This window comes from Peromyscus californicus, unplaced genomic scaffold (genome assembly GCF_007827085.1).
Source record: "Peromyscus californicus insignis strain IS unplaced genomic scaffold, ASM782708v3 Scaffold_23__1_contigs__length_62951481, whole genome shotgun sequence".
NCBI lineage: Eukaryota > Metazoa > Chordata > Mammalia > Rodentia > Cricetidae > Peromyscus > Peromyscus californicus.
The window spans coordinates 35,996,027-36,008,019 of record NW_026294534.1 but is presented as its reverse complement, the minus strand read 5'-3'; positions in this window follow the sequence as shown (position 1 = coordinate 36,008,019).

Below are 11,993 nucleotides of genomic sequence, written 5' to 3'. Positions count from 1 at the left end.
CCTCCCTTCCCTCTTTGGATCTGGACCTTGCATGCAGGACTGCCACAAGGCACGGACTTGAACCCTAACCAGGACTGAAGTAGATAACTTAGCCACTAGATGTCCTAGATTCCCTGTCGGCAGAGTGGGAATGAAATAGACTCTAACTCATCAACTTTAGAGTTACTGATGTGCAAAACGAAAACAATAACAAAATTAAAAGGAAACCTTTTCGCTCTGACAAAGCACCATTTAACGTCTGTGCTGGAGGTTTCAGGTAATTAAATGAAAAAAATGCAAATATTTGCAGAAGACTGGTGTGAACATTCTTTTGAAAAATATCAGTGAGAACAGGAACATGAGATGAGAAAAGCTGATAGAGAGATCCACAACGTAAGATTGCTGGAGAATGGATTAGTCAGCTCTGTTCAGCAAGAAACAAAACTCCAAAACCTTCTGAGACCCAGAAGGGAGGCTTACACAAGCTAGGGGACATATGATGTTCTCATACGGAACACTTAAAATTTCCATGTTCTCACTATCTTTTGTACCAGCCCAATTCCCAAATTTCTCCAGAGTTCCTTTGAAGGGTCAAAAGAAAACTGAAGAAAGGAGATTTTAATAAGATGAACACCAGAAAAATGTGACCTTGCAATATTAAAATCTACATTACAAATTAACCAATGAGGCATAGGGGCTTGTGTCACAGCCCTGGAGGCTGAGACAGGAGGATGGATGCCACTTTGAGGACACAATCAACCAGTGCCCTAGTGTACAGTCCTGTCTCATCACAGGCTATTAAGGAAAGCCGTTACATTCATCAACAATTTCAAGAAGAAATGAAATGCAGGAGAGAGGGGCCTGAACCCATAGCTCGGTTGATAGAGTGCTTATTCGTGAAATCCTAGGATCCATTCTCAGTACTGTATAAACTGGATATGGCAGCTCAATCATGTAAACTCAGCATCCAGGAGTGAAGGCAGAGGGTCAGAAGTTCAAGGTTATCCTCAGCTATTTGGGACAATCTTGGACCGTGTGAGATGCTGTCTAAACAAAAAAAACAACAACACAGATTTAAGAAGGCGACCATTTAAATTAGCAAGAAGAAGAATAGAAGATGAAGATACATTTAAGGAAATGTGGGCAAACGTTTCTATAACCTCAGGGTGGCAACGGACTCTCTCAGTAAGCGTGGGCAACAAAGCAGGACAGAAAACCATCATGAGCATAGGAAGGACGGTGACGGTTCAGTCACCAACTGAACTAGGGCTTCTTGCACAGCCCTGAGGTAGCTACTTCACATGGGTTGTCTTACACAATGTTCATTTGACAGGGTTTGATGCTGTGACCCTGTAACACTGTGACCCTGTAACACTCTGATGCTGTAAAACTCTGACACTGTAAAACTGTGACACTGTAACACTATGACATTGTAACACTGTGACACTGTGACGCTCTGACGCTCTGATGCTATGACACTGTGATGCTGTGACGCTGTGACACTATAACACTGTGGTGCTGTGACACTCTGTGATGCTGTGACACTCTGTGATGCTGTGACACTGTGACGTAACACTGTGACACTGTACCACTGGCAAGTAAAGGAACACACAGAGGTAAGCAGTTGGCAGTGGCTGGGGGCAGGTTTTGAACCTAAGTCCCTCTGATTCCACAGCTTCAAACCTCAGTTCTGAGTGACAGTGTTTCTCAGTAAACTAGAATTGACCACAGAAATGTTTGAGTACTATAATGAAAAGTATATGTATATATACCATAATCTATTAAAACACAAATAAACCACAGGAGTGATATATGATGTAGCTAAGAATGAAGCATTAATAAGCATAATGTATATTATTTATATGAGTTTTATACAATAAATTTATTATATAAAATATTTTATAAAAATAATTTGTATAAATTATTTATGCAATAATTTATATATTAACATAAGGAATTTTTTCCAAGTGAATGTGGGAAAAACAATAGCAATATAATTAAAGCAGTTAGACAATGATTAACAATGAAATTGAGAATTTGGGGTATCACTGGTAGTATACTGTATGCTTAGCAAACCTGAAGCCCTGGGTTTAATTTTCAGAACCATCACCTCAAAATCAGAAAGGCTCAATATCTGGGAAAACACACAGAGCCTTTCCCTCCATTTTCTCTCTGAAGTTCTTGTAAACTGTGAACTTAAAATAACAAAATTTGGGCTCGAGAGATGGCCCATCTTGTCAAGTATGAGGCCTGAGCTCTTTTTCCCCCTTTTATTGAAAAAACATTTTTTTCTCATACAATATATTCTGATTATGTTTTTTAATCCCTCTACTCCCCCCACTTCCACCCTCCCATCCCACCCCCTTTCTGTAAGACCTGAGTTCTTATGCCCATCCACATAAAAGTGCTTCCATGTCGGATGGGGGGCAGAGAGAAACGAACCTTCACAAGTCCATAGTCTGCTAATGTGGTGTTCCCAACAGTAAACAAGAGACTCTGCCCTTAACAAAGTGGAAGTCAGGGACTGATGCCCAAGGCTCAAGGTTGGGCTCTGATCTCCATACCTGTGCCTTGGCATGTGTGTACTAGTACACACACACACACACACACACACACACACACACACACACACACCTGGTGGAGGTAGAACAAAACCTAAAGCTATGATTTTGCTTATGTGGTTCATAACACATATAGATGTATTAACTATAAATACTACAAGGCTGGAGGATAGTTCAAGTAGTAATGTGCTTGATACACAAGCCTGATGGCCCAAGTTCAATCCCCAGAATCTATATGAAAAGGCAGGGATAAAGCACACTTAGAAAGATCCCTGGATCTTATTGGTCATGCAGCCTAGCCCTAGGTTCCAACGTGAGGTCCTGTCTCCAAAAACAGCTCTTGAGGAACAACACCCAAGGTTGGCCTCTGACCTCCACATACACTCTCACACACATGTACCTGCTCGTACATGAACATGCACAAACACACACGTGCATACACACAAACAAGAAAGTCTGAAAAGTGGGGCACACGAGACAACTGATTTTTCATATTTATGGTTTATACTAAGGGCTACAGTGGACAAGAACAGGTTAAGGGTGAATTTGTGACCTTTGTGGTAACCGCTATGAGATGTCACTTCTGGGCAACTTTACTCTCTGCACGTGACTCTGGCCACTGACCCTGAAAGAGTGCCTGAGATCAAAGCCACCCTGAGAGGTGAATTACCTCAGAGGAGGGGTGGATCTCAAATGGAACTCAGGGAAGGGAATGAGGTCTTCCCAGTATGACAGGAGGACTTGTCTGTCACAGCACCTTAATAGAGAAAGATATGTTTCTCTACTACAGGTGAGAAACTGCACCATTAATTTCTCTATAAATGTGCTCTCTGCTGCTTAAAAACTTACTGAACACAAGTCCTGAATACATTAAAAGCCTTTTTTTTTTCTGCCACAGAGGAGGTGTGCGATCACACATTATACACCTGAACACTGCCTGCTAGGCTCAAATAAAAGCTGATATTGGAGTGTGAAAACACACACACACACACACACACACACACACACACACACACACACACACACAGAGAGAGAGAGAGAGAGAGAGAGAGAGAGAGAGAGAGAGAGAGTGACTGTTGCCACAATCTATAGGAATTCGCAATAAAGACTTGTCCAAGATTTGATAAACCTAGTTCTGCCTCAAGGAAACATTAGGTTTCAGCTGTGAGTTCATCTACAGCAGGGCTCAGACCTCATCTTAAACCCCTACGGGGGAACACTAATCCCTCTGATCTAAGTAGGAGTTCTATTTTTCTAGAGGGCCCTCCATAAAGTTTGGCTTAGAACTGGGGCCTGAATGTCATGAGCAATTTCATACCAAGTGTCTCCTGAGCACTTCTGGGAAATCTCTGCAAGCCAAAACATTAGTAACCCAGGAAGTATAGCTGTGAAAATGAGGGGTTTTGCCAGAAGCAAGCAGGTGAAGTGTCTCTGTGTGTGGCTGTGCTGGAGAAGGAGAGCCAATAAACGGAGCTGACCAGGTGCAAATGCTTTCACAGTTTACAGACAACCGAGTGGTAATACTAGTGGAGTTCCCACAGCAAATCCGGTCCCTTTCCACCTCCCAGAAGTTGTGAGCATCCGGGGACATTCTAAAGCAGGGGCACAAGAGCCTCACCTCCATCGTCCATGCCGGCAAAGACAGGGAGTCTCACTTCTCCTTGGTCCTTTCAGTGAAGGCATGAGCCCCTCAGTGGTCCATGATAGCACTGTTACTGCGTTTTGAACTGGAAATTTCCTTACAGATAGTCCCCTTATCTTCAGTTGATGTTGGGCTAGCTCCTGCTATAGGTCGACTGTGCCAACACTCAGTACTGTAACAGTCACGGTACTTTAGGCCTCTGTAGTGTTTTGTTGTAGTTGTTGTTGTTGTTGTTGTTTGTGTGTGTCTGCACTGGAAATCAAACCCAAGGCTTCACACATTCTGGTCAAACATGCTACCACTGAGGTATGCCCCAAGAAGGAGCTTTAGTTTTGGAAAGAAAATTTACAAAGTGAGTAGGAAGGCCCTCTAATTTTGATCTACTCACCGAGAGAAAAAAAAACAAAAACAAACAAACAAATCAATAAAAATAATAGTCCTGCTCTTTGTTGTTGTTGGGCAGGGGGCGTTTTTTGTTTATTGCAAGATAGGATCTCATGTATTCCTGACCTCAAAGTTCCTATGAAGCCGAGGATAGCTTTGAACTTAGGACCCTCCTGCTTTTACTTCCTGAGGGCTAGGATTAGAGACGTGGACCGCCATGCCCAGCTTTCTGCAGTTCTGGAGATCAAGCCAAGGGCTTCTTACCGGTTAAGTAAGCCCCAATGGAGATGCTTCCCCAACCTCAGTGGTTCTGTTTTTAATAAAGGACTGCTCCATAGCTCCGTGCATGTCCCCCTTTGACCTCACTGAAAAGCCGTTTCTCAGTCCAAGAGCGTGAGTACCCGAAGTCAATTCTGCTCATGGTTACTACGTTGACAGCTGTGAACACAGATCATGAGGTAGAGGAACTAAGTAGAGAATAGAATGGATGGATGAAGCCCAGGCCAGAGTTTCAGCAGCTCCAGTACTTTGAGCTAAGCTGAAATAGATAGCAGAGAAGTGTGGGTGAAGTAAGCCGAGAGGAAGAGAGCTGTGAATTTGACTCTGGACACCCCCTCTCAGTCCTAAAGAGCAGGGACTATCTTGTGCATCCCTCACTACACTGGTTTGAATGAGGTGTTGTCCCCCATACTCTTGGAAATCTGGATATTTGGTCCCTAGTTGGTGATATTGTTTGGGTGGGTTTAGGAGGCGTGGCCTTGCTGGAGGAAGTATGTCACTAGGGGCAGGCTTTCCAAATCTGCATGCAGTTTTTAATGCACTCTTTCTGGTTCCTGTTTGTGTTTCAAGTGATGAGCTCTCAGTGGCTGTTTCAGACACCATTTTGCATGCTGCCCTGCCGTGATGGTGACGTCTTATCCTCCTGGAACAGTAAGCCCCAAATAAAATCTTCATTCTAGACATTGCTGGGGTGATGGAGTTTTATCACAGCAACCAAAAGGTCATTAAGATTTAGTTTTGTCATTAAGCACGACTAATTATAAAGTAGGGGGTGGTAGCAATAGATACTGCCTATACTGTGGTGATAATCATGTACCTGAAGTTCATTTGTAAGAGCATGGTCCCTAGACACCACGGAATCTGTCGCTGTTAATTAAGTAAAGAACAAACTTAGTCTTGTTATTCAGTGCAAATAGTAGGTCCCCGGACATGTAAGATTCAAATCCACAGCACAGAAGTTGATTTCAGGAATTTTAGTTTTCAATGACCTGTGTATGAATACAGTTTTGTGATGTTCCTTATTAAACGTTAAGATTTAGTATTTTTAAGAATTTATTCTTTTTAAGGACAATTTCTTTTTATTATTATCATGATTTTAAGTAGCCTATAAGCTTGTATCGTTTACAGATATGCTTTGCTCTGGTTGGTCCACAGCCCACACTCCACTCCTCCCCATCTCCCTTCTTCCCTCACACTGCTGGATCCTTCACCCAGCATCCCTTCCTACTTTAATATCTCACGAACTCTGTTGTCTTCCCCATACCTCTCCCTTAAAATGTCTTGTCTTTCTCATCGTGGGAACCCCTTCCTACTTCCTTGGTCTCTACCCACATTTACTCTCTTGCAGACACACTTAATTAACAATTAGAAACTAGGAGCCATATAGGAGAGAACAAACACACGGCATTGGACTTTAAGCCTTCACATTGCCTAATACATTTTTTTGGCTCCATCCATTTTCCTAGAAATTTCTTTTTAAAACGGTTTTTATTTATTTTGATTGCATGTATAAGAGTGTTTTGCCTCCACGTATCTAAGTGTATCACATATGAGCCCGGTTCCTGCAGAGGCCAGAAGAGGGCATAAGATCCCCTGGAACTAGAGTTCCAGACAGTTATGAGCTGCCATGTGGGAGCTGGGAAGCAAACCCAAGACCTCTGCAAGTGCTTTTAGCTATTGAGCTAACTCCTCAGCTCCCACGATTTCATGTTTAGTTGCTAATTTAATAAAATTGAATAAAAAAATGTACCACATCTTCATTATGCATTCTTCTGTTGGTGGACATGTAGATTGACTCCATTTCTTTGTTATCGTGAAAGGAGCAGCAATAAACATGGCTGTGCAAGTATGTCTGTGGTACAGCTGAGTCCATATGGCAGTTTTTGTGTGTGTGTGTGTGTTTTCTTTCTTTTTTGTTTTTTTTTGTTTTTTTTTTTCGAAACAGGGTTTCTCTGTGTAGCTTTTGGAACCTGTCCTGGAACTCACCCTGTAGACCAGGCTGGCCTCAAACTCACAAATCACCTGCCTCTGCCTCCTGAGTGCTGGGATTAAAGGCATGCGCCACCACCGCCCGGCCATATGGTAGTTCTAGTTCTGGCTTTTTGAGGTACTTCTACACTCATTTCCACAATGGCGGCGCCAGTTTACCTTCCCACCAACAGTGGCGTTTTCTTTCCCTGTGTCCTCGCCAGCACTTGTTGTTGTCGTCTTGATGTTGGTCCTTCTGCCTGGGGTGAGATGGAATCCCAAAGCAATTTCACCTTCCATTTTTCTGATGGATTGGAAGTAATTTCTACACATGAACAGCTTTCTATTGGTGGGGATTTTTGCTTTGTGATCGTTGTATTTAGCAAGAGGCACTTGTGTTTTTCACAAGGCTTACGGATATGATTCTGTGTTGCTCATGTTAACTTACAACAGTACATCGACTTGAGAGCATGCACCTACCAAGAAGACACAAAGGAAAAGGATGCTCTCTTCAATACATGATGCTGAGAAAACTGAATTCCTGCTGTACCTTCTTATACAATGCACAAAAATAATTTTAAAAAAGGTGAAAAACCCAAGTGTATAACCTTAAACCATGAAGCTTCTACAAGAGGGTATAAGGAAGAATCCCTGACACCAACTTTGGTAAGGCTTTGTTTTTAAAGATGAGTCTGACAATTCTAAGAAAATTAAAATTTACTGCATTTTACATATCTGTCTTTGAGTTCAAACTGTAAAAGGATCATGGATGAAAGATGGCAGCTGGCTTTATAACATGACTTGCAGGTTCACAGTTTGAGTCTTACATATCGAGTTTGTACTTGTGAATAGATACGTCAATCAACAGTTAGTTATCTTAGGCTTTGCTCCTTCAGAGAGATGTTTACGTTTCAACTCATCAAGCAGAGAAATTTAATTCAAAATCGAAGAACTAAAAATTGACCCTTGGGTTCTACCACATGTGAAAATTGATGTCCTGCACCAAATAGTTTATATGGTTTTATTTGGTTTGGTTTGAGACAAGATCTGGTGGGCCTAGATTGCATTGACGATAAGGCTAGCCTGGAATTTGCTTCTATTCTCTGGCCTCTTCATAGAGTAAAGATTACAGTCATGTGCTACCTTGTCTGGCCACCAACAGTGATTTGTAGAATCCAGTACTTGTAATGATGGGGATTGACAATACAGTAGGGGCAGCCTCAGCTGTGTTATACACTCCTTTATATGTGCATTTAAAAATGATTACACACACACACACACACACACACACACACACACACACACAAATCTAAAGGTCAAAAGGTCAAAGAACAAGTTGTAGGTTTTCTCCTTCTACCACGTAGGTTCTGGGGATCAAACTCAGGTCTTCAGGCTCCCCAGCAAGTTCTTCCACCAGCTGAGTTACCTCGCCATCCCCATCAATGTATCTTAATGAAACTGCTATGAAAGAAATCCTCATGAAGCCATTCCTTCAGAAGACTTTTTTTTTTTTTTGAAGAGCATTCAGAGGAAGGACCTTTGTTGCACAGATCTGAAGTTTACAACTCAGTTGAAAGAAATGCTTAAGACATGCTTATGAGTTACCCGTAACAGCTTTAATTTCATATTGGTCATATTAGCCAGCAAAGGGAATAAAAAACTCTTGTGTTATAGAGGAAGCTGCATCAGCTGCCGAGAGTGTGCTGGAGAGAGCTAGACAGGAAGACAGTGCTTGACCTAGTCCTTGGAATCAGAAGGCAAATAAAGAATGCCAAGTCCAGGCCATCGTAACATACAGATGTCAAAGTATCCCTTATTGGAATCTGGAGGAGGATGTGCATACTAAGACGTCATTTGCCCTTACAGAGGAAATCAGTGTTTGTTCATCTTTTGAGATGAAGGCTCACTGGACTCACAGTGTTTGATCAGCTGCACTGCAGATGGTGAGCTCTCTGGAGGCTGAGATTCTCTCTGCCTAGTTCTTTCTAGAGCTGGAAATGTAGGTTTTTCCACAAAGGCTTGCTCATTTTTTCATAAATAAGGTCCTTCTAAGACCTATTTTTACTTTAGTATGTTTCGGCATCTTCTTTATTACAAGGGCTGGATTCTGTGGGGTGGGGGAATTAACAAGATGTGACGTTAACACTGGTGTTGGTAGGTTAGAACATTGTCGGATGGGGTCAGTGAGAGAGTTCAGCAGGCAATGGCACTTGCTGGCCAAGCCTGGGGACCTGAGTTTCCTGTCTGGGATCTATATGATGGTGGAAGGAGAGAACTGCTTCCACAAAGCTGTCCTCTGACTGTCACATACTATGGCATACATGGTTACAACACACACACACACACACACACACACACACACACACACACACACACGCAAGCGCACGCACGCACGCACCCACCCACACGAGTGCACTCAGCACACATGCATGCACACGGGTATACACACTCATACTTTTTTAAAGGAGCGTTGAAAATGATTAGTATTTATGAGGGCAATGAACTGCAGGATTCCAAATGATCAAATTCGTGAAAATTGCCTATATAGAAAGGAGATTGATAATTTGGGGAAGGTTAAATTTTATAAAAATCTGATTCACAAAGGCCCTATTGCTTATAAAAGTAAGCCTTACAGAGGACCAAGGTTCAATTCCCAGCACTCATATTAGTAGCTAACAACAGTCTGTAACTCCAGTTCCAGGGAGATCTTTGCCCTCTCCTGACCTTTGAGGGTGCAGGCAGGCACATGGTGGACAGACATACATGCAGGCAAATACTCATACTCATAAAAAGCAAAAATAAATCTCTTTAAAAGTTAAATTAATCCTCAGCCAATCATAAATTCACAAATATAGATTCCCTGCATTTTTAGCTTCAAATTTCCTCTATTCTGCTTTTTAGCAGAAAAATTTGCCTGTTTTCCGTGTGATACATTTCAAGTCTCCCAGGCCTGAATTTATTTAATACTTTCATTCTTTGGTTTTGAAAATGAAATGTATTTTATTTAAACATATGCTTAAACCACCAGGTACCTTCTTTTGGTAATGCAAAAGGAGATGCTGACATTTGCCACAAACGTGGGTGACCTCGGAAGCCATTGTGCTAAATCAGATGAGTCAGCAAAATGCCTGGTTTCACTTAAATTCCAAACAAACAGAACCAAAAATACAGATACACAGAAACTGAGAGAAGTAAAATGGCCACTGGGGGTGAGGGACATGAGGGAGCGGGGAGGTGGAGGTCAAAGAGCACAAAGTTTCACACATACAGCCTGAGTAGGACCGGAGGGCTGATGCACAGCATGAAGACCACAGCTCTGAGTTCCTTTTCTGTTGCTGTGTGGGAAAACACCCAAGATGACTTATGGAAGGAAGAGTTGGCTTTGGGCTGACAGTTATAGAGGGAGGATCCATAATGGCAGGGAGGCACAAGAGCAAGGAGCCACATCAGGATGTGGAAAGATCATCACATCTCAACCCCAAACATGAAGCAGAGAGAGTGAACCGGAAGTGAGGCTAACCTATGCAATTTCAAAGCCCATCACCAGTAATAATAGACTTACTTCCTCAAGCAAGGCTCTACCACCAAAACCACCCCAGACAGCACCACTAACTGTCTGGAGATCAGTGTTCAAATACACGGGACTATGAGGGACCAGTGCTCAAATATATGAGCCTGTGGGAGACATTTCTCGTTCAACAGGACATTTGCCAACAGAGCAAATTTTAGGTACTATTTATTTATCGACATTCTCTTGCTATGTAGCCCAACTGGCCTGAAGCTCATGATTCTCCTGCCTCTACCTTCCAAAGTGCTGACATTAGAGTCCTGTGATACCATGCCTAGGTCTCAGTACTTTTCACATGTGTACATGCACACACACACACACCCTAGTAACATCTGTGAGATGATAGACTAAATATGAATTTGCTTGAATATCAATTAATCATTGTACTATATGTAGCAAAACATGATGCATATATTTAATATCTATAATTAGAAAAAGAATATAAGAATCCCTTTTGAGACAAGAAAAATATAAGCACCAATCACAAAAAACTTGAACAAAATGTAAATATGTCGCCACAGCCCTCGCTTGTGGTAGGCTAACACTGTGGATTTGAAAAAGCAGAACTGGGCTCTTGAGTGTTTGACTGGAGGTCAACATATGCTCAGGAGAGGTGCATCCTCGCATCAAAACTATTGGTTAGGGCCCATAAACATTAAAATGAATTGAAGTGATAGTCATTAGGTACTTGTGCAACTTCATCTCACCCCTTGAGATAATTGGATAATGGCTCCGATGTAGAAAAATAGCTCCTATTAATCATCTCTTCCACATACACGTCCACTATTAGCTCTTTACAAGATATATTTGGCCTGATGACATTTTCCTTGAAATATATCATGTTTTCTTCCTCCAGGGTCTAACATCATTTGGAAAGGTAGCCTCTTACATGTCCACCCAGCACAACAAGGCCATTAAATGCCTAAGCGTTCATAAGGGTTGGAATTTTCTTGGGGAAATAAAAAAAAAAAAAGCTTTCCATTCCCATTCTATTCAAGTGGTTCATTCTGTTCACAGCAGAGGCTGTAAACTGCTAGCGAGGAAATTAAATTCTGACAAACAACTCTCCCCTCAGCTGGTGCACTAATTGAAATGGAACCTAATGTCTTTGCTGAAGAGCAATCAGAAAGTCCATAGAATGAATCTGCACTAGAAAATACAGTCCACGGTGACCTTCAGAGTTCCCGACTAGTCTCAGCAGCCTGAATTCAGATATAATATTCCCCATTGCCAGCAAGTACAGGGAGAGACTGTAGTTCACAGGGTACCATTATCTCAAGCCAGATGGAATGCGGGGGGGGGGGGGGGGGGGTGTCATCAAGATAGTTTGCTGTGAGGTCTCGTGGATGCCAAACCCCAAACTTACCTTTACACAAGTTCCTGAAAATTGACTCAAAATTAAAGCTAATGTCACAGATGACTCATTTTCTGTCTAGATTTTATTTTCATCGAAATAAATTTCTGAATTTTTTTTTTCAGTAGGTGAATAGAGGGTAGGATTGTCCTGCGTTCTCTGGCTGAAGTTGATTGCAGAGCTATCGCCCTGCTGGCCCTGCTGGGCTGCTCTCTCAGTGCAAAGAGAAGGGAGAAAGTATTACCACAGCATCATAGC